The following is a 22,482-nucleotide window of genomic DNA, read 5'->3' as shown; positions in this document are numbered from 1 at the left end:
AAAAATCTCTGGACAAAATTCAACACCCATTCATGATAAAAGCTCTCCAGAAAGTGGGCATAGAGGGAACCTACCTCAACATAATAAAGGCCATATATGACAAACCCAGAGCAAACATCATTCTCAATCGTGAAAAACTGAAAGCATTTCCTCTAAGATCAGGAACAAGACAAGGATGTCGACTCTCACCACTATTATTCAACATAGTTTTGGAAGTCCTAGCCACGGCAATCAGAGAAGAAAAAGAAATAAGGGGAATGCAAATTGGAAAAGAAGAAGTAAAACTGTCACTGTTTGCAGATGACATGATAGTATACATAGAGGATCCTAAAGATGCCACCAGAAAACTACTAGAGCTAATCAATGAATTTGGTAAAGTTGCAGGATACAGTATTAATGCACAGAAATCTCTTGCATTCCTATACACTAATGATGAAAAATCTGAAAGAGAAATTAAGAAAACACTCCCATTTACCATTGCAAAAGAAAGAATAAAATTCCTAGGAATAAACCTACCTAAGGAGACAAAAGACCTGCATGCAGAAAACTATAAGACACTGATGAAGGAAATTAAAGATGATACCAACAGTTGGAGAGATATACCATGTTCTTGGATTGGAAGAATCAACATTGTGAAAATGACTATACTACCCAAAGCAATCTACAGATTCAATGCAATCCCTATCAAACTACCAATGGCATTTTTCACAGAACTCAAACAAATAATCTTAAAATTTGTATGGAGACACAAAAGACACCAAATAGCCAAAGCAGTCTTGAGGGAAAAAAACAGAGCTGGAGGAATCAGACTCCCTGACTTCAGACTGTACTACAAAGCTACAGTAATCAAGACAATATGGTACTGGCACAAAAACAGAAATATAGATCAATGGAACAGGATAGAAAGCCAAGAGAAAAACCCACACACTTATGTTCAACTAATCTATGACAAAGGTGGCAAGGATATACAATGGAGAAAAGACAGTCTCTTCAATAAGTGGTGCTGGGAAAACTGGACAGCCACATGTAAAAGAATGAAATTAGAACACTCCCTAACACCATACACAAAAATAAACTCAAAATGGATTAGAGACCTAAAAGTAAGACTGGACACTATAAAACTCTTAGAGGAAAACATAGGAAGAACACTCTTTGACATAAATCACAGCAAGATCTTTTTTGATCCACCTCCTAGAGTAATGGAAATAAAAACAACAATAAACAAATGGGACCTAATGACATTTGAAAGCATTTGCAAAGCAAAGGAAACTACAGACAAGACAAAAAGACAACCCTTAGAACGGGAGAAAATATTTGCAAAGGAATCAACAGGCAAAGGAGTAATTTCCAAAATATATAAACAGGTCATGCAGCTCAATATTAAAAAAAATACAACCCAATCAAAAAATGGTCAGAAGACCTAAATAGACATTTCTCCAAAGAAGACATACAGATGGCCAAGAAGCACATGAAAAGCTGCTCAACATCACTAATTATTAGAGAAATGCAAATCAAAACTACAATGAGTTATCGCCTCACACCAATTAGAATGGGCATCATCAGAATATCTACAAACAACAAATGCTGGACAGGGTGTGGAGAAAAGGGAACCCTCTTGCACTCCTGGTGGGAATGTAAATTGATACAGCCACTATGGAGAACAGTATGGAGGTTCCTTAAAAAACTAAAAATAGAATTACTATATGACCCAGCAATCCCACTACTGGGCATATGCCCAGAGAAAACCATAATTCAAAAAGACACGTGCACCCCAATGTTCATTGCAGCACTGTTTACAATAGCCAGGTCATGGAAGCAACCTAAATGCCCATCGACAGAGGAATGAATAAAGAAGATGTGGTACATAGTTAAAATGGAATATTACTCAGCCATAAAAAGGAACGAAATTGGGTCATTTGTAGAGATGTGGATGGATCTGGAGACTGTCATATAGAGTGAAGTAAGTCAGAAAGAGAAAAATAAATATCATATATTAACGCATATATGTGGAACCTAGAAAAATGGTACAGATGAACTGGTTTGCAGGGCAGAAATTGAGACACAGATGTAGAGAACAGACATATGGACACCAAGGGGGGAAAGTGGTGGGGGTGGTGGTGGTGGGATGAATTGGGAGATTGGGATTGACATGTATACACTAATATGTATAAAATGGATAACTAATAAGAACCTGCTGTATAAAAAAATAAATAAAATTCTAAAATTCAAAAAAAACATTGAAAAAGTTAAAATTTCCTGTCACCATAAGACTCTACATGTTAATCAATATTCTAGGTTGATTCATCATTACAATTTATATTGGTATATAATTGAGTGAAATGAATAATTATAATATAAAATTTAAAAATAATCATTAAACATACAAAAGGAAACTAGCCTTTTTTAAAGATCAATTTATGTATCACAGATGAATTTTGCTCATTGCTAGAATAAGACAATATTTTGTGGAAATTACCAGCAAAAAGAAGAGAAGCTTTTGGGTCACTAAAGGTGTAGAAAAGTTGAAGCAAACAGAAAAATTGTACCCAAATTAAAAAATAAATACAGATTTATAACACTCAATAATCTTCCGGCAAAAGCTAAAGGAACTTGCTCCCCCATGAGTTTGAGTAAATATTTAAGAAGATAACCCACATAACTTACTTGAATTTGAAACTATAATCTTAATCTTTCACCTCCTCCTACTTGAAATCAATGCAAAATATGTACTTGAGACCCAGACCCTTTATTTGGCACCAAGTTGACTCTTTATTTGGTGCCCTGGAGGATTTTTCCCTGCGAGGCAGTGCACCATAGTAAGATGCTACCTGCATGACAGGTACAACTTCCTTTTGAAAAGTCCCACAGGGCCATGGTCAAAGGTGAGGTGGGGAGTGAGAACTAGCAGAATACCTAGGATCTGCCCTCAGGGGGTTCATTTTGGCAAATAACATATAGGGAAACAGGGAGCTGAAAATTCTCTTGAAATTACCCATGTCTGTGTACTCTTTGATGGGATTGTGTGTGCCCCTAATGGTGGGTTGTTCTGGGTGCCCTCTGTCCATCGTCTGTTCCCTGACTGCACCCACCCCAATGTCTATTTCCTTCAAGTCAAAGATCTCAAGCCCCCTATTTCAACAGGCCAGCCAGAGCCATCTTCCTCTGAGTTCCAATTGCTCATTTCTTCTTCTTTTTCTTCGTCTCTCCCCATCCTCAATCTTCCAGGCTCAGTTCTCATTCCCAAGGACCTCAGATCTTGCTTTCTGATTGTTGCACAGTAAGATGTGCAGGCTGATGAGTTGAGACGGTCCAGATACACCATTTGCAATCCAAAGGGAGGCCATTGCTAAAGGCCTTGCACTGGTTGGTGAAGTAGGTGAGGACACTCCTATCTTCTTACCTCTTGCGTTCTTTCTGAGTTCTTTCCCATCTCCTGGGGCCTCTTCAGTCTCTCAGAGTTTCTAGGCACTATAAGCTGCAAATGCCAGAGGTGCCAACCAGAAATTTCTCCTGAATATCACCTGTTTGTTGGGCAGGGTTACCCCTGGGTCCCTAGCTCAAAAGGCTCTCCAGAGCCTAGCTTCTGGAGGAGTTGGCGTTGGACGGGGGATGCCACTCAGTAAAATCAGGTTTCCTTGGCATCCTCTCACTTTCTCTCCCAAACTCCTCCCATCACATCTCCACGCTGCTTCCTCCCTCCCCTGCCCCAGCTCCCTCCTGGGCAGGTATTTCTAGGCTGAGGGGCCTCCCTTGCTGGGAAGCAGAGAAGAGGAATGCCCAAGCACCTGGATCCCCTGGGTGTCCTTTACTCAGAAATCCAGGGGTTCCTCCTTCTTCAATCCTCAGCCTGACAGCTCAAGAAGTATCAAGAAGTTTCTGGAAGTGGTGCCATTAGATCTGAATGAGTGATCTGTTGAAGAATTTTCTAGCTATAAAAGGATTAATTCATTTCTAATTTCATCAAGTGGTAGTTTATAGACTGCTTAGCAAGGCCATTAGCCATACTGAACCATATGTTTAACAACTTCTGTGGGGCAACAACACATTTTTATGTATTGAGTGAGATGTCAGTATCAGTATCATTATCCTTATTTTACACATGAGAAATTAGTTGGCCAAATTCACACAGTAAATATCTGATAAAGAAGAAATGTGAACTTGGGGATTCCTTTTACCTGCTTCTAAGACCACACTTGTCCATGGCGCCCCACTGGCTCTCAGCTTCCTAGCCTGACATTCGGGGCCCTCAACAATCTGGCTCTCTCCTGCCTTTCACATCTTCTTTTCCTATAGCCAGGGTATACCCGGGGTAAGAGGCAAAATACATAATAATCAACATAGCAGGCACCACCTAACAATAGACAGTTGGAAAGGCCCACATTTCAGCCCTGCACATGCCCATGCAAATTCCACCCGCTACCCTGAGGATGCCTGCCATCCTACTTGGATTCATACTGTCCTCTTGACCTTGACATTCATCCCAACCCCACTCCCCATGCACTTTATGTCAAGGGCTGCTTTGAGCCACTCTTAGGTTTCCTGTTTGTGCTTGATCAATCCAGAGCAAGGTTCTCTTTCTGCTAATTGGGTTTCTTCCACTCTCCAACAGTTGAAGAGACAGTTAAAAGGTAACTTATTAACATTTATGTGTGTGTTTCTCACCTACAAGGCTAAAGCTTCTTGAGAGCCACATCCCGGTCTGATTCATCTTGAATTCCTCAGAGTATCTGACCCAACACCATCTCCCCTGGTCGGTAGCAGGCACTTAATACATATTACATATTTGTGAATAAATGGGCAAATATTCCTTTTTTATGAAACAGAGTGTTACATCTTGATTATCAGGCAGCATCCTCCAATTTGCCATACACTTAATGTATCCCTGATATACAGTTTCAAGCCACATGTAACAATTTTCAGGAGTAAGTTCTTTGATATCTCTGAGTTATCTCTAAAGCAGAGCTGTGGAATTCAAAACAAAACAGCAGAACAAAAACATCATATTACTAAGTCCCAAATGTTCTTATCCTGTTGCCATATTTTTTGTTTACTGACTAGAACTGATGGTGTAAATTGATACTTGATGTCTTCTTGAGCAAATTACATTCACTGGATTTTTCAGCCTTGGATTCCCCAAAACAGGATATTTGCAAGTAGGCAGGGATTCCTAAATTGAGATAAGAGAACATGGAAGGGTGATGTCCACCGAAAAATGTAAGGTACTATGCCTGCTTCCCATAAATTTGTAATTTCTTTGGGTCAACTACACATGGAGAAATGATAACAAGACCTATCTTGGTGCCTAGGTTCAAATAAGTAGTAAGCGCTTGGGCTGGGAAAGGCTGCGGAAGGAGTTCAGATCTGAGCTGGGTCTTGAAAAATGTTGAGAATCTGCGGGAGGAGATGAAAGGTCTATACGAGAGGGCTAAGGGTTAAGCACCAGAAAGAGTTCAGGATCAGAGAGAACCTGATTCCCCTGGGTGAGATTTTCTACACACTCATCTCTCTGTGCCAGCCTGAGTCTTGGCGCCTTTGCTCCCTTATTCCCCGTTGAACAGCACCGTCGCTTCCTCCCACTGCGGCTACTTTCTCAGCCCTCATGGGAGATGGAGATGGACTGTGTGTGGCAGGGACTGCTAGTCAACACACTGTCTGTCCTCCCTTTTCTTCTGGAAATAAAACTTAGTGCTGACCAAGGGGATATAAACAGAAGTGGTGTGCACCTTCTGGAAAATGTCCCTAAAGGGAAGTGGCTTATCCCACCCTCACCCACATCCCCTCATCTCCTTCCTGCCAACTGGAACGCAGATCCTGTTGCTAAGGGTTATAGAGCAATAACATTGACCAAGCCGGGGTCCCTGACAACTTGGAGTGTCTGGCAGCACTGGACTGTTCCCAGACTTCTTTTATGTGAGAAAGAAAAAAAACGCTGTTAAATTTTTTGTCCTTCGGATTTTCTTGTTTCTATCATTTGAAGCTGAACGTAACGTTCATTTTACACTCTACAACTGGCGCAGACTTCACACAAGAAAAATGACTCTGGGTAATTTAACAGAAGGAAGAATTATTGTTCTACTTAGAAGTTACAGAAATGGAAATTAAAACCAGGAGAGGCCATTTTGTCTGCTAAATTCTAAAAAAGAAAAATGATAAAATTCAATGATGATAAGTCTTCAGGGAAATAGGTAGGCTGATGACAGTGTTATAAATTGCTACAATCCTTCTAGAAAACACTGGACACTTAGCTCACTTGCCTCAAGTATGTTTCTATACTATTAACCAGTGATCCAATTCTTAAAAGATTGGAGAATGTATCAGTCAATGAACTCAAAAGTAAAAATTTATAGAGATGATGATAGCAGAGTTATCTTAATAGCAGAAAACCAAAACTGCCTAAATAAGGTACTACAGGGGACTGGTAAATGATGACATATTAATTTGATGGACAACCATTTAAAACAACATATGACAAATACCATAAAATAACTTGCAAACATACATGTAAAATAATGTTAAATTTAAAAAAAATACTTCAGGAAACTGAATATACCTTGGGACAGCACCTGTCAAATTATGGCTGTTTGCCCAGTCTTGTGCCTTCAATCAAGTTCAACCCATGCACGCAACATCCAGTGAGAACGGAGTATCCCAGATCTGGTTCGGTGCAAATTCCCGGTCTCTCTCTGTGTTGTTACCCTTCCTGTTCTTGCAGAAACGATTCCTTCCCATTCTTTTTTTGAAACTTACTTGTTCATGAATTTGGGGTTTAGGGTTTTACAAGGTGGTTTCCAGTGGAATATCTCAGGTGGAACATCTTCTAAGAATCTTAGGATATTGTTCCATAGCAGCCAAACATGCTCAAAGTAGAGATATTCCAGTCTCAGAAAGAATTATCGATGTGGCTTGGAACATGTAGTGGACATAAGTTACAATAATAGAACACCTATGACATTTTAAAGAGAGTTGTACTAAAACAAAAAAACAAAAAACAAAACCATAGTAACATTCTGGAAAAGGCAAAACTATGGAGACAGTAAAAAGATCAGTGGTTGCCAGGGTTTGTTGGGGATGAACAGGCAGAGCACAGAGGATTTTTAGAGCACTGAAAATACTCTGTATAATGCCATAATGAAGGATATGTATCATTATACATTTGCCCAAACCCATGAATGAACCCTATGTAACTATGGACTCTGGGTGATGAAGATGTGTCAATGTAGGTTCAGTGATTGTAACAAATGTACCATCTCGGGGGGAAATGTTGATAATGGGGGGCTATGCATGTGTGAGGGCAGGGATATATGGGAAATCTCTGCACTTCCCCCTCAATTTTGCCGTGAACTGAAAACTGCTTTAATAAAGTCTTAATTAAAAACAAACAAAAAACAAAACCATAGCCAGCTTGGAGTAAAAGGGTCTGAGATTTCACAAATTGCAAAATGGCCTTTGAGCCCCCAACTTTTTTTTTTTTTGAGTAAGGGGTAGGGTCAGAAAGCTACTCAGGGGCCAACACAGGCTGCTTCTTTTGGAAAAGGAAGGTTGTTTCAGAAGGTAAAGCCAAGAGATGGACAGAGGCGCCAAGAGCAATGGAGAACAATGGATTGGGAAACTACTCCCGGGGAGCAGATCTGGGTCCTGCTATCGGAATAGGGAAACTTGGCAACATGTGCCTGGCAGGATTCCAGAATTCTTAGGAGTCAGTGTGTCTATGTGTTTTCCTTTAATTCCCTTTTTGAATGGAAATATTTACTGCAATTGTCCTGTCTCTGGCTTGCACTGTTTGTTGAGTGTGTGCACAGCATAGAACTTGTCTCTTTCATTTACAGGTTTCTGGATCCAAAAAAGTCACAGCCAAGGAACTGCCTCATCCTCATTTGAACTTGATAGAAATCACAAGACTCTAGACTCTGAGCCTAACACTATAGTTAAATGAGATTTGGGTGGGGGTGGGGGCGGTTCAGAGGAAGACAGTAGAATTTGCACACGAAAGGGGCATAAATAATTGGAATTAGGGGGAAGGCTATAGTCTACTTTTGTAGTAATGGGCACCAGTGATTTATGCCTTTAAATAGCCCCTTCCCACATTGGCTTTAGGTTTGGCCAGTGACTTGCTTTGGTCAATGGGACGTCAGCAAATGTAGCGCAAGCAGCAATTTGAAGAAAGATTTGCTTGTTGGGGCTTGCCCTCTCTTGTTGATCCTATAGAGCCCTTCCACCACCATTTGAAGAAGCCCAGGCTGACCTACTGGAGGATAAGAGAGCACGTGGAGAGAGGCCCCGAGCTGTCCCAGCCGTCCCAACTGAGGTCTCAAAGATGTGAGTGAGACCCACTGCAGCCCAGCTGGTCCAGACTAGAAGAAACATCTACTTATCCCATAGAATCATATTTGTTGTGTTAAAGCCGTAAAGTTTTAAGGTGGCTTTTTAATCAACTAATACAGGAAGGCTCAAGCTGGGGTAAATCCAGCATGTGGAAGATGGGGGAGGTGAATCTGAAGAGGAGAAATCTCTGGGAAGAATGGGCCTATTGTGTGGGCAGTTTCCCAAGACAAGCTAAAGCAGGTTCACTGAGGGAGATCATACTACGGTGAATGAGGAGCCAAGAAGAAAATGCCAGAAGTTAAGTCCAATGGGAAAGTTGAAGATGGAAAAGAACATGAGCAATAAATGTGGACGTTTGCGGGATTAAGAAGAGGCAAAGTGGTGGGAGGAATGAGTGGGTCAGGACAAGTGATTCAGAAATAAAGCCTTGAAAAAGAGTGAGCTGTAGGTCTTCTTTTTATGAAGTAGCTAACCGGTAATTAGCATAGTGTGCAATAGAAATACTGAATCAGAATCTATGAGGGTGTGATCCTGGAATCTGCATGCTTAACAAACTCCCCAGGAATTTTTAATGTATAATTTCTTCTCAGTGATCCACCTCATATCAAGGGGTATTGGAAGGGGTAAACTTTGTCAAGTTCCTGTTATAACCCCCTGTTCCAGGACAATGGGTGCGCCATTCCCCCAAACATAACCAAGGATGATCGGTGATTCTCCAATGTAGGTGCACATTAGAATCATCTGGGAAACCTAAATATATATATATATATATATGAATGAATGCCTAGGCCCTACTGCACAGGAATTCAATCTGAATCTCTGGGAGTAGCATCCAGGTGATTAGATTATGGGGTAGAGGAAGACTCTGGAAGAGATGATGTAATCCCTAAACCAACAGCCCCTAGAGTTTCTGAGAAATGAGTAATAAATTCAGAATCTCTCTGAATCTCCTCATTTTCATATATTTTGTGATTGATCTAAACTGCTATTAAACTCAAAGAGCAGTGTTAGGAATTTGGTGACTAATGGCTATTTCTGAGTCAAACATGAAATAGCACTTATTTTCATGATGTAATAAAAGTCCAGTGAACATTTACTCAGACCCAGTGAATCAGTGAATATGATTATTTGAACAGAGTCTAAAATCAAGTTATATATGAAAACATATTTTGCTTAATTTGTTGCACAAGATTTCAAGATTTTGGTAGAAATGTTTAAACTACTAAAAAAAATTTTGGTATTATAAATGAGTAAAATTAGCCTGATGTTTAAGATAATAAAGAGTAGTTGGGAGCTGTGACAAATCAAATTTGTGGGGATGGGAAAACCTTTGTGCCAGCCAAACATAAAAATGATTGAAGGTCAATTTAGCTTACAGGCTGTCAGTCTATGAACCTCTGAGTCATAATAGAAACCGTTATAATATAGAAGGAAACATAACTATGGAATTACAATAATTAAGGGGTCAGGAAAAGTTTTAAAGAAGGGGTGACCATGGAAACATTTTAAAGGCTGAGGATTTTTTTTTCATTTTTTAAAAGTTAATTTAAAATATGTTAAACTTTTCATGTTGAAATGATTTCACTTGCAAGCATGTTATAAACATACTACAAAGACTTCCTGTGTTCTCTTCACCCAGATTCTCCAAAAGTTAACATCTACCATAACCTCTGCACAAAGATTAAACTCAGGAAATTTTCTTTAATACGATACTGTTGTCTTTTACAAATACCACCGATTGTCCCACTAATGTCCTTTTTCTGGTTCAAGACCTAATCCAGGATCACACTTTGTATTTGGTTGTTATGTCTCCTTAGTTTCATTTAGTCTGGAATCATTTTTGTTGTCTTTCACTATCTTGACATTTTTGAAGCGTGTTGGTCAGTTATTTTGTAGAATGGCCCTCGATTTGGGTTTGCCTGATGTTTGTTCATAATTTAAGTTCAGGTTATACATTTTTGGAATAAATACTGCAGAGTGGTGCTATATCCATCTGAGTGCATCATAACCAAAGACAAATGATGATGACTTGGACCATTATACTGATGAAAACTTTGATCACTAAATTAAGGTGGTGCCTGCCATCTTTCTGTATAATAATGTTACTATTTTCCCCTTTGTAATTAATAAGAAACTTTGGGGGAGTTTTTTTGAGATTATGTAAATATCCTGTTTCTCATTATACTTTTGTCTACTGGTTTTAGCATCTATTGATAAATCTTGCTTGAAACAGTTATCACTGTGGTGTTTAACAAATGTTTGACATTATTCCTTCTACATTTATTAGTTGGAATTTTACTTTTTCTTCTCTCCCACTTATCTGTTTGTTTGTTTATATCAGTACAGTTTGTGGATTCTTATTTTATTCTATGATTTATAATCCATTACTAGTATTATTTATTTTGTTGTTCAAATTGTCTCAGATTTGATAGGTGGGAGCTCCTTCAAATAGGCTCCTGTGCCCTTTTGACATATTCCCATCATTTCTTTTTTAATACTTCCTTATTTTTTGGCATCATGAGACATTTCTTGACTATCTTATACTTCCTCTGCCTAGAATCAGCCATTTCTCCACAGAACTTTTATTGGAGAATAGTGTTCAGAAACCAAGATCTGAGCAATTAGTGTGTTTATTATTACTGGCATTGCTTCTAGGCTGTCTCTGCAGATTGAGCTAGGAAATAAATGTGCGAACACAGAGGCATATATTTATGTCTATTTCTATATGCATCTACAGATTAAAAGCCATGAGTCTATGTTGATAACCTCCAATGCTAATCCAACACTACATTCACTCTAGTCTTTCCCCTTTCCTTATTTATAACTTCCTGTCCTGACCATGAGAAACCTGGTTCTCATTTTCCATAATATAGTAACTTATTTGCTCAATCCTAGGATACACATTAAGTGGTTTTAGACAGTCCACCCCTTTGACTATGCAACACCTACATACACCCATCCTCCCACACATGCATTTTTTAAAGTCTTCATTCATACCTACATACAGTACACTCATTCTGTCCCCCAAAAGAGACAACCAAAGTATCATCCAATTACTACATCTAGTTCCAAGTCCAAGACTTCTGGGTGCTATAAAAACTTTTTCTTTCAGTCTGGGTGTAGCTCTTCTTGCTTTGTTAAAACAAATGTATCAGTCACCAACACATTCAATATATAATAGTAGAGAAAGAATATAGGTAACTTCAATTAAAGAAATCTCAATTATAAAAGATGAGAATTGGCAAAACGCACACCCGCATGAACACAGGCACACACTGGCAAATAATACATAAAAGACATAATTCCCCTGGGATGGGTATGTGACCTGGGGATGCGAACATGACTTAAACAGTCTAATCAGGGGGAGTCTAAGGACTCTGGCTTGGAAATGCTGGTACTAAGGATTTTCTTCCTTTTTCTTAGCATCATGGTCTGATAATGCTTTGTCAGTGGAGGAGTAGTTAATCAATCAATCTGGCAGCCTCTGGTTTTCTTCTTTTGGAGGCTTTTCTTTGTTCACTGACATATCTAGAGAAGTTTCCCTTTCCAGGGGCTGCATAATTTTAGCATCCCCTTTTCTGTGTGTGTGACTTCAAAGAGTCTGAGATTGCCATAGGGTTTGAGCAGTCATAGACTGTGGTTGTCCAGGATTGAGATGTCTTTGGTAATACAGCTCCTTTATAGGTTTAGTTATCATCAAGATATTTGACTAGTCACTTCTGCAGTCTAGAAACCATGGACAGAATGCTTGCCTCTGGTTGTATTTGAGTTTAGGAAGTTCTGTTGTCTAACAGCAGGCCTCTGTTGTATTACCATCCCCTTAGACCTCAATGTAATGGCTGCAACTTTTATCTTGGCTTCTGCTTCCGGACAGTTTCTGACAATAACTTGGAGTGGAATGATTTGTTCCCTGTCCTTGATTCCATCACAGCTGCGCTTATTTGCTTTGTCAGGTGGGGACTGTTTCATAGGAAGTATTTAAGAGTGACCTAAGTGGACAGGCTTGTCTTTTGCCCCAGCTTTACCTCTTGTCTTTACCTGTATGAACCTTAACTTAGAGTCGAGTATTTGGTTTTTGTAACACTGATAGATTCCAGTAATTTTTCTTGCAGTCATACCCAGAGAGGGCCTTCTAAGCAAAACCATACTTTCTTTCTTCTGCTCTCAGACAGGTCACTTCATCTTAAGATTGTTGCTTTAACTATTCACAATAGCCAGGACATGGAAGCAACCTAAGTGTCCATCAACAGATGAATGGATAAAGAAGATGTGGCACATATATACAATGGAATATTACTCAGCCATAAAAGGAACAAAACTGAGTTATTTGTAGTGAGGTGGATGGACCTAGAGACTGTCATACAGAGTGAAGTAAGTCAGAAAGAGAAAAAGAAATACCACATGCTAACACATATACATGGAATCTAAAAAAAAAAGAAAAGAAAGAAAAAAAAATGGTCAGAAGAACCTAGGGGCAAGATGGGAATAAAGATGCAGACCTACTAGAGAATGGACTTGAGGATATGGGGAGGGGGAAGGGTAAGCTAGGACAAAGTGAGAGAGTGGCACAGACATATATACACTACCAAACGTAAAATAGATAGCTAGTGGGAAGCAGCCGCATAGCACAGGGAGATCAACTTGGTGCTTTGTGACCACCTAGAGCGGTGGGATAGGGAGGGTGGGAGGGAGGGAGATGCAAGAGGGAAGAGATATGGGGACATATGTATATGTATAACTGATTCACTTTGTTATAAAGCAGAAACTAACACACCATTGTAAAGCAATTATAGTCCAATAAAGATGTTAAAAAAAAAAAAAAAATGAAATTGAGTTATTTGTAGTGAGGTGGATGGACCTGAGTCTGTCATACAAAGTGAAGTAAGTCAGAAAGAAAAAAACAAATATCGTATGCTAACATATATATATATGGAATCTAAAAAAAAAAATAGTTCTGATGAACCTAGGGGCAGGACAGGAATAAAGATGCAGACGTAGAGAATGGACTTGAGGACACAGGGAGGGGGAAGTGTAAGATGGGACGAAGTGAGAGAGTGGTGTGGACATATATACACTACCAAATGTAAAATAGATAGCTAGTGGGAAGCAGCCACATAGCACAGGGAGATCAGCTTGGTGCTCTGTGACCACCTACAGGGGTGGGATAGGGAGGGTGGGAGGGAGACACAAGAGGGAGGGGATATGGGGATATATGTACACATATAGCTGATTCACTTTGTTATACTGCAGAAACTAACACAACATTGTAAAGCAATTATACTCCAGTAAAGATATTAAAAAAAAAAAAAGATTGTTGCTTTATTGTAGGACCTTGCTGTAATACCAGATCCTAGATTTTTCCTACCATTTTCCCTGATGTGCCTTGTAGGCACAGGCCTGAGTCCCAGCAGGCCACTGCTCTTCACATCATCACCTCTGCTCAGACAAGTCCACATTTTAGGTTTGTGTTTACTGCACCCTACTCCTGGAACCAAATTCTGTATCCTTTATGAACTCTCTGGTGCAAGAAACAGAAAAGTTGGCTCAAATTAGCTTAAGCAATACAGTAAAAGAATTTATTCACTTTTATCACCTGAAGTTCAGAGATAAGGCAAGTCTCAGAGTCAGCTTACCTCCCAGTGGGATCCACTCACTGCACCCTTCTCTTCTTGTCGGCTCCATTCTTAAGCTCCTTCCATTTTAGTGGCAAAATGGCTCCAACAGTCCTTGTCTTTATGTCTTTATCCTCTGATTCTGAGAGGAAAAGCACAAAAAAAAATGCTCAGGATTGCATGCCAGAATCCCAAGATTTACCCGACTGGACTGTTTAGCTTAGGTAGCTCCCCTAAACCAACGGGGAGTTGAATATGTTTGGCTAAGTCAATCAGTACCCATCCCATGGGTGGCATGCGGCAACAGTAAACATCAAATTGAAAACAGCATACCATTAGAAAGGGGAAAGTGGACTCTGGGTAGACAACCAATAATAATCCATTACCAGCCCTCTTAAAATAAACTTGCTACCAAGCCGGTTTTTTAAATAATTAATTAATTTATTAATTTATGGCTGTGTTGGGTCTTCGTTTCTGTGCGCGAGGGCTTTCTCTGGTTGCGGTAAGTGGGGACCACTCTTCATGGCGGTGCGCGGGGCTCTCACTATCGCGGCCTCTCTTGTTGCGGAGCACAGGCTCCAGACGCCCAGGCTCTGTAATTGTGGCTCACGGGCCCAGTTGCTCCGCGGCATGTGGGATCTTCCCAGACCAGGGCTCGAACCCGTGTCCCCTGCATTGGGAGGCAGATTCTCAACCACTGCGCCACCAGGGAAGCCCCCTACGAAGCCTTTTAAAAATAACTTCATATTATCTTGTTTTTTAAAGATAGCATTAATCTGTGTTTGAAAATGTCTTATTTATTATATGTCTCTGAAGAATCTCAGGCTCCATGAGAACAGTGACTTTATCTTGTTCATTTCACTTATAATTCAATGGCTGGCATTCAGCAAATATTTGCTTAAATGAATGGATGAATGCATTGTGTTTATCTTGCATCTCTGAGACCTTAACAGCATAATGTCCCAAACCTCTAGGGCATGAATACTTTATTTGAGATGCTTGGGCTTAAAGCTTCACAGCTGGGAAGTGAATGGCCAAAGTCCGAACTCAGGCTGCCTGACCCCACATATCGTGCATTTCTGACCATTCCAAGCTGCTCTCGTGTGATGAAATCGGCCCTCAGTTTTAGCACAGCTGCGTTCAGAATACATGTAGGAAATATATAAAATATGTTGACAGCTAATGTCCAAATAATAATTTGGAAGAATGAGAGGAGTCTAAAACTGGCATGAATTGATATTTGTTTTTCTGATCTGGAACTATCAACATGCTCTGAGTTAAAATCATATCCTGCCTAATAGTACATGAAAGAATGGGGTTGATCTGTTGTTAATCCCCTTTCATTTTCCTATGGCAATAATATAAGGCATTATAATTTTGTTTATTGCATGTTACTTCTGTTGAAGATAGCAGAGAGGTCTGATCAACAGAGAAAAGTACTAATATTAATTGATTGTTTACTATGAGCTAGGTACTTCATTCATTCATCATTTACTCATTCATTTACAACTTTTCATTCTTATTCATTCATTGAATATTTATTGAATACCTTCCAAGTGGCAGGCGTCATGCTAGGGGCTAGGGATACAACATTTAGCACAGTCTAGGGAAACATTGTAGTGCATCGATTCAGATAATGAACTCTGGAGTCAGCAAGATCTGAGTTCAACCCCTGGCTCTGCTGTGGTCTGTGAGACCCTGAGCATACAGTTAACTTATCTGTGTCTTATATGCTTCACTGCATGACATTGTTCTTTGACTCACATGGAGTTGTTTTGTGAGGCTTGAGTGAGATAAAATAAATGTTGTATTTGCTGTGTCTGTCACATAGTAGTTGCTCAATTCAATGTTATTTTAAATTACCAGATGGTCCCTATCCTCAAGTTGCTTACAATGAGTGGAGAAAACAGACATAAATCTTTATACTTAGTTTTCCCCAACATGCTCTGACATTAGTGTTACTTTTCCTGTTTTATAAGCAAGACAATGAGAATAGTTTGTTCAAGCCCTCAGTTAATGAGTAAGTGAGGCAGAATCCAAAATTCAAAGATGTCTGAGTCTGAAGCCATGTTCTCTCCAACTGTCTGGATGAGATACGGAGAGACAGTTGTTCTAGTCCTGATTTCAGTCCAGTGGTTCTCAACCCTGAAGAGCTTTTATAAAGCACCAAATGCCAGGACCCTGTTGCAATTCAATTAAATCAGAATATTAGCATCAAGGCTGACTAGGCATTGAGTATTTTCAAAATCTCCTCAGGAGATTTTAATGGGCAGCCAGAGTTGAGGCACATTCAACCCTCTCAAGACTCTTCCAGCCTTGACAGTCTGAGCCTTCTATATATGGCAGCAATTGTCAGGATGAGATCAGCCTGGTAGAAGCAGGGACATTCCGGGACTTTCCTCCACTGGGGCTCCATGGTCACCACTGTGTACTTTAAGGGAAAGGCCAGTGTTGGTAGAGCTCCCTTTGCCTAAGGCCACCGCCATGGGGTTATAAGACACAGCAGAGTATCCATATGGCACCCCTGGCAGCTGGGTGAGCGCTGCTGAAGGACACTGGTAAGAGCTCAATCTCCCTCTTCAGTGTTGGTATGACAGATCAACAGCAGCCTTCACACATGGAGAAAGGAGCAGCCTGGGAAATGCCCCAAATAAATGCAGCTGTTCTTTGTTTCTGGAGAGGATGCCAATAACCTTTTGTTCCTTGGAATTCTCAAGAATGAAATTCTGTGCATAGCTATAAAAACAAACAAAGCCCTACGGATAATTATCATACTAACCAATACATCATATAGACACTTATTTAAGTTAATTAACCACAACAGGTATTTTGATCTATATTCTCCCAGACTTTATATTGAGATATTCAATGAAGGGAAGAAGAAGAGTTTATCAGCCACCAGATGCCCTCTGGGACATTTTAGTCAAAGTCAAAGCTTCTGCATCTCCCTAAATTGGGGTCATTTCAGGAACTCATCCCAGAGTCTGGTCCACGTAAATCCAACCTGCCCACTCTCTGATTTGCTCCTCATAGCAGTTCTGTGGGATACATGGTCAGGTATCACTGTGCTCATTTCACAGGGTTGGAAACTGATACTTAAAAGGTTAAGTGACTCACTCAATGACTAGAAAACGCATATCCTCCATTCAAGCATACATCTCTGGATTCTAAATTCTCAGGTTATTCAACTGAGTCAGGAGGAAATTACACTACTCAGGCACATCATAGACCGAGAAACCAACAAACCAAATGGAAGCAGAGACATACTAGTAAAAACACTGGCATTGGATTCTGATTATTTGTTACTGACATGTTACGGCTTTAACTACTTTACTCCCGCTCTGGGAACCAAGAAGAGCATGCATGTATCAGGTTAGAAGGTGGGACCCAGACTCTGGCTGGGTCAGATCTTCCTCCTTTCTTGTTACCTCACCCCAGTCTCAAGTAGCAAGTGATGTGGAGCCTTCATGTATCCAGTCTCTGGCACAGGAAAATTACCCCCAAAATGTTCAGTTAGAGGTTGAATAGGAAAATTACCACCCATGCGAGACAGTTGAGAAAGAGCCATCATAGCTAAGGATGGGTGTGAGAACTCTCTAGACCAGCACTGCCCAATAAAAATATAACATAAGCCACATGTGTAATTTAAATTTTCTAGCAGCTATGTTGAAAAGAGTAAAAAGAAAAAGGTGAAATTTATTTTAGTAATATATTTAATTTTAGTCATATATTATAAATTAATTTTAGTAATATATCCAAAATATTTCAACATGTAATTTATAAAAAAATTAGTAATGAGCTATCTCACACTTCTTTTTTCTTCTTCTTCTTCTTTTGTACTAAATCTTCAAATTCTGATGTGCACGTTACACTGACAGCACATTTCAATTCAGACTGGCTGCATTTCACATGCTCAGTAGCCAGACATGGCCAGTGGCTACTGTACAAAACAGTGCAAGTCTCGACCATCTCCACACAATTATTAGGCTGTTCTATTGATACTTACTCTACAGAATCAGTTTTCTGAAGCTTTCTTATTATTTGGGGTTTAATTTGCAGCAAGTTAGATTTAACATGAAGGACAGGGTTTTGGTTGGTGAAGCAGTAGAGTTTTATGGAGTACTGTAACGCCAGACACTGTGTTTGGCTCTGAGAGCACAGAAGTGAGCAAAACCAGAGCCCTGGAACCCTCTGAGTGAAGCCATTGAAGAAAAGGATAACTATCCATCCACCTGAAATTCTGGGGGTACAGTTCTCATTTGAAGCTCAAGGGGATTCAGGGAGAGATACTGAATAATGGAGATGATCTAAAATTAAAAATCAACAAGTACTGGAACTCCTATTGTGAGCTCTGCAATTCCCATGGGTTGTGGGTGATATGAAAAATATATAAGATAGAATTTTAAGCATCTAGAAGACTTACATATAAGAGAGCTGTCTTAGTTTTGGTTTCCCCAGTGCTCCCCAGTAAGCTAAGGATTTGTGTTTAAGTCATTTATTTGGGAGGTGATCTTAGGAGCCATGAAAGAGGAGGGGGGAGGTGAGGAAGAAGGGAGGCAAACCAATACACGCTGCATTAATGGATGAGTTACTGCTGTGGATGACTGGGGCTCCATCCCACTGGGGATGCTCTGAGAGCTTGTGTGGAACCTGCCTCAGAAACCACTCACTGAGGCACAAGGGAGCTGGGGTATTGGTCCTCCAACACCAGCACTCATTGATGAGGGGTCCCTCCTGGGGTGTTAACTCCTGGCACTTCTGACCTGCCGTACACTTGGGCTGAGCTCACTCGTGCTGCCAAAGAACACCCTCAGGAAGAGAAGAAAGAGACAGGAAGCTATGGGTGTCCGTGGGAACTAGCACAGGAAATTCTGGAGTGCCAAGAAGATATGACTCGGGGGAGATTGGGATTGACATATACACACTAATATGTATAAAATAGATAACTAATAAGAACCTGCTGTATAAAATAATAAATAAAATAAAATTCAATAATTCAAAAAAAAAAAAAAAGAAGATATGACTTGGGCTCTGACACAGTCTGCAACAATGATTAGCATTCTGAAGTGCTTACCATGGTACCAGACCCTGTTCTAAGCACTTTACATGTTGCAATCCACTAAATCCTTAAAACTCTATGAGATAGGTACCTATTACCACCTCTATTTATAAAAGGAGAAAATTGAAGAATAGAGAGGTTATGTAGTTTGCTCAAGGTCACACAATTAGGAAGAGACACAGCCAGGCTCTGAGTTTGGTGTCTTAATCACTGTGCACTTATTTACCAAACACTAGGATTCTATTAAAAACGGAATCTTCTTTCAGAGAAAGCCTTCCCAGTTGTGCTTTAAAAATACTTGATATTATACTTGAACAGAAAACTTGCCTTTCGAGGTTTCAGTTTTACATTCTGGACTATCTACACAGCTCTTACTAGGAAAGTCTCTTCAGAGTAAGTGGAAGAGAGAAGCTCTTCAAATCCAGAACTAGACTAGATCAGCTGATCAAAGACAGAGGTTTGCCAAGGTGAGCGCTGAAGAAAGGAAAGCAATATTTTTATAAGTCAAGTACCGAGACCGCGTGTCTCCAAAGTTTCACAAATCCACGGTATGCAAAGATGCCTCTTTGTGGAATCCTTGCTCAGATAACTGAAATATTAAGGGGCTGAACCCTCATGGAACAAATTCGTTTTTCTCCCACCCACTGACGGCTAACCTTCTCTGTCGGTTGGATCTCTTTTCCTCGCACCTTGGTGGGAACTCAAGTTGACCCCTTGTCTTTTCCAGTCAGTCACGTTTCAAGGATGCCTCATTCTCAGGTAAGCAGTCCAGTTTGTCTAACCCAAAACTTCAATCTCTCATGCATTTCGAAGCTCCTCTCCTGCCCAACTGCAGGCCTGCCCCGGGCTCAAATACTTGAATTAAGGAAGGGAGGAGGGTATTGATCGGTTCCTTTTTCACCCTGTAACACCCTCTCCCCAGCTTACGCTGCTGCTCTAACGCCTCCAGAGCCAGGGTAAGGGGAGCAGGGAGAAGGACAGGGGCAGAACCTTACTGACCAGCACTGTAGCACCACGGTTGTGTGCCCTCTACATGGCAAATCCTGGCTTTTTCTTTCATCCTTCCTTTTTGCTTGTTCTTTGGAGACCTCCTTGCTGGGCACATCTCCCTGAGGAGATTAATGTCTCCTGGCTGACCACTCATGACCCCCTCAGCTCCCACATGACAGTTGAGCCTTCAGTCTCTTTCTGCTGGGCTGTGTAGTCCCTGTGGACAGACCCTTTGGGTGGGGTGCTTTCAAGGCAAACAGAGCCTGGCTTCCACCTAAGGTGGCCCCCCCGACCCACAGATGACAGGATGATGCCTACTCTTGCCCACCCTAGAAGGCAGTGTTATCTACTGTCCCACCAGCCCTCTCTCTTCTCCCAACCACTGGGGACAGTTCCATCAATCTTTCCCCTTTGGAATTTTGTAGGCCCTGTGACCTGTCAACTCTGGAGAATACTTGTCAAACTCTTCTCAAAATTCTTTTTAGGGACTTCCCTGGTGGTGCAGTGCTCCCAATACAGGGGGCCTGGGTTCGATCCCTGGTCAGGGAACTAAATCCCACATGCCTGCTGCAACTAAGAGTTCACATGCCACAAGTAAGGAGCCTGCGTGCCACACCTAAGGAGCTGGTGAGCCGCACCTAAGGAGCTCGGGAGCCGCAACTAGGGAGCCCGCCTGCTGCAACTAAGACCTGGTGCAACCAAATAAATAAATAGGTATTTTTTAAAATTTCTTTTTAAATCCATGGCAGCCTTTGGTTTCTATAGTAATGCAAGCAACTAGTTCAGGGGTAAATGGGCAAGATTTATTCTCTCCTCTTGGCCCGAACCCCAGTATCCTCTATCCTTCCTCACTCCCATCACACATTTGATTTGAGTAGGGGAAGGGGACGAAATATTCTGGGCTCAGAGAAATCCTCTCTTACTAAGCTTCTTTCAGCATCGTTGTTGCCTTTTATATGAGCAGGGGAAGGTAGTGATGCACTACGGGTTGCAAAGCTGGTTCCAACCTCATAGCAAGTCCTGCTGATGGTCTAGCACCCACTGCCCTCAGCTTTGGAGCTTGAGCAATAGGGCCCATCTTATTTTATATCCTGCTAGAGAAGTAAGAGAGCTGACCACCTCTGTAAGCAGCTTAAAGGCACTTTAGTCACACTGGGAGTAAACAAATTACCTCAAGATGTCTTCCAACATCCGGTTTTAATATTCATAATCTTAAGCTTTGCTTGCTGTTTTTCTAACCACAGGATGACTCCTAACATCGCTTGAAAAGTGGGGGAAAAACTTTTCTTTCTTTTAGGCATATGGAAAAATAAAGCAGGTATAATAGAGAAAAGGCAATTCAAGGATCCTTAGTTCTACCAATATACCAATCGTGACGATAAAGAGGACTTAGCAAAAGTGTGATCGGAATATGAGCTTTTGAAAGCAGTCCCCACCCCCTCCACTAGTGCCGAGCGACAGAAGAACTTGAATTAACATGAATTCCTAGAATAAATAAATTCTGTTTCCACGCCTGGGGAGGGAGAGGAAGAGAAGTATCATGGGAATATATTATGAAATGCTTAGTGAAACTTCAAATTCGAAGAAATACAAAGAAATATAAATCTCTCTCTCTCTCACATTACAGAGAGACTGACAGATAGATAGATAGATAATCTCTCCTACTTGAACAGGTTGATCTACAAGCTGTTCTTTCCATGTCATCTTTTTTCCTTCTTACAGAGACTCTGTGTGAGTCATCACAGCCATAAAACTATATGACTGAACACTGATAATTATATGACTTTTAACTGGAAGAGAACAATGGCTTTAGTTCCCTTATGGAGCCGTAGATTTTCTGTCAATGTGTAGCCAAGAATCGTGCTTCGCTGGTCAGAGGGTCTGATTGTCTGTCTTCGTGGAAGATTCAGGCTCAGTAACCAAGACTCCAAGGGGCAGCAGCTGCAGATTTCCCAGAATCCCTGTCCAAATCAAGGGGAGCAGCCCATTCCCAGAGCTGGCAGTGCCCCAGCCCCCCGTACCCCTGCCGGCTCTCCGTCTCCTGGGGCCAGATCCCTTGGCCTGAGCCTGGATGGTGGCAGGAGGCCAATGCATATAGGGACAAACTTTCCCCCCTTCTGCTCTCACATGACATCAGTCGGCACAAGAAGTGCCAAAGTACAGGAGATTGGCTTAATAACTGTGATTTAGTCTCTTCCCTCAAAATAAAAATAATGTGCCTTCAAATTACAACATGTTCCCTGAACAATATTGAACAGAATATTTATGGAACAGCAGTTCTAGCTGTGGCATCCAGCTCAGTATCTTCCTTCCAAGTATCTCACAGGCGTTTGCTTGTTGGGACCTGACATCCCTAGCGGGTAGATGGCACTAATATTATGATCCGTCTTTTAAGCCATGGACTGCTCCACTGGATGTGACTTTCCTCCAGTCACACAGCTGATTACCTTCAGGGTCACAACTGAAGGCCAGTTTCCTCACCCTCAGAATTCTACTGCC

General features: G+C 40.9%; 1 long non-coding RNA gene across 8 annotated transcripts in view; it reads right to left on the bottom strand.

The window, feature by feature from the left end:
* The window catches only part of LOC309656887, a 268,342-nt gene that overhangs the window by 154,314 nt on the left and 91,546 nt on the right, over positions 1–22,482 (bottom strand). For 7 of the 8 annotated variants that reach the window (XR_014261574.1, XR_014261575.1, XR_014261576.1 and 4 more), the window contains one exon: positions 13,956–14,076. This is a non-coding gene — a long non-coding RNA (uncharacterized lncRNA). Of the gene's footprint in view, positions 1–13,915; positions 14,077–22,482 lie in introns of all 8 variants that reach the window. The other variant, XR_014261578.1, reaches the window with a different exon arrangement.

The sequence above is a fragment of the Balaenoptera physalus genome (assembly GCF_965194825.1).
Source record: "Balaenoptera physalus genome assembly, chromosome: 3".
Taxonomy (NCBI): Eukaryota; Metazoa; Chordata; class Mammalia; order Artiodactyla; family Balaenopteridae; genus Balaenoptera; species Balaenoptera physalus.
This window is presented reverse-complemented; position numbering and strand designations above follow the sequence as displayed.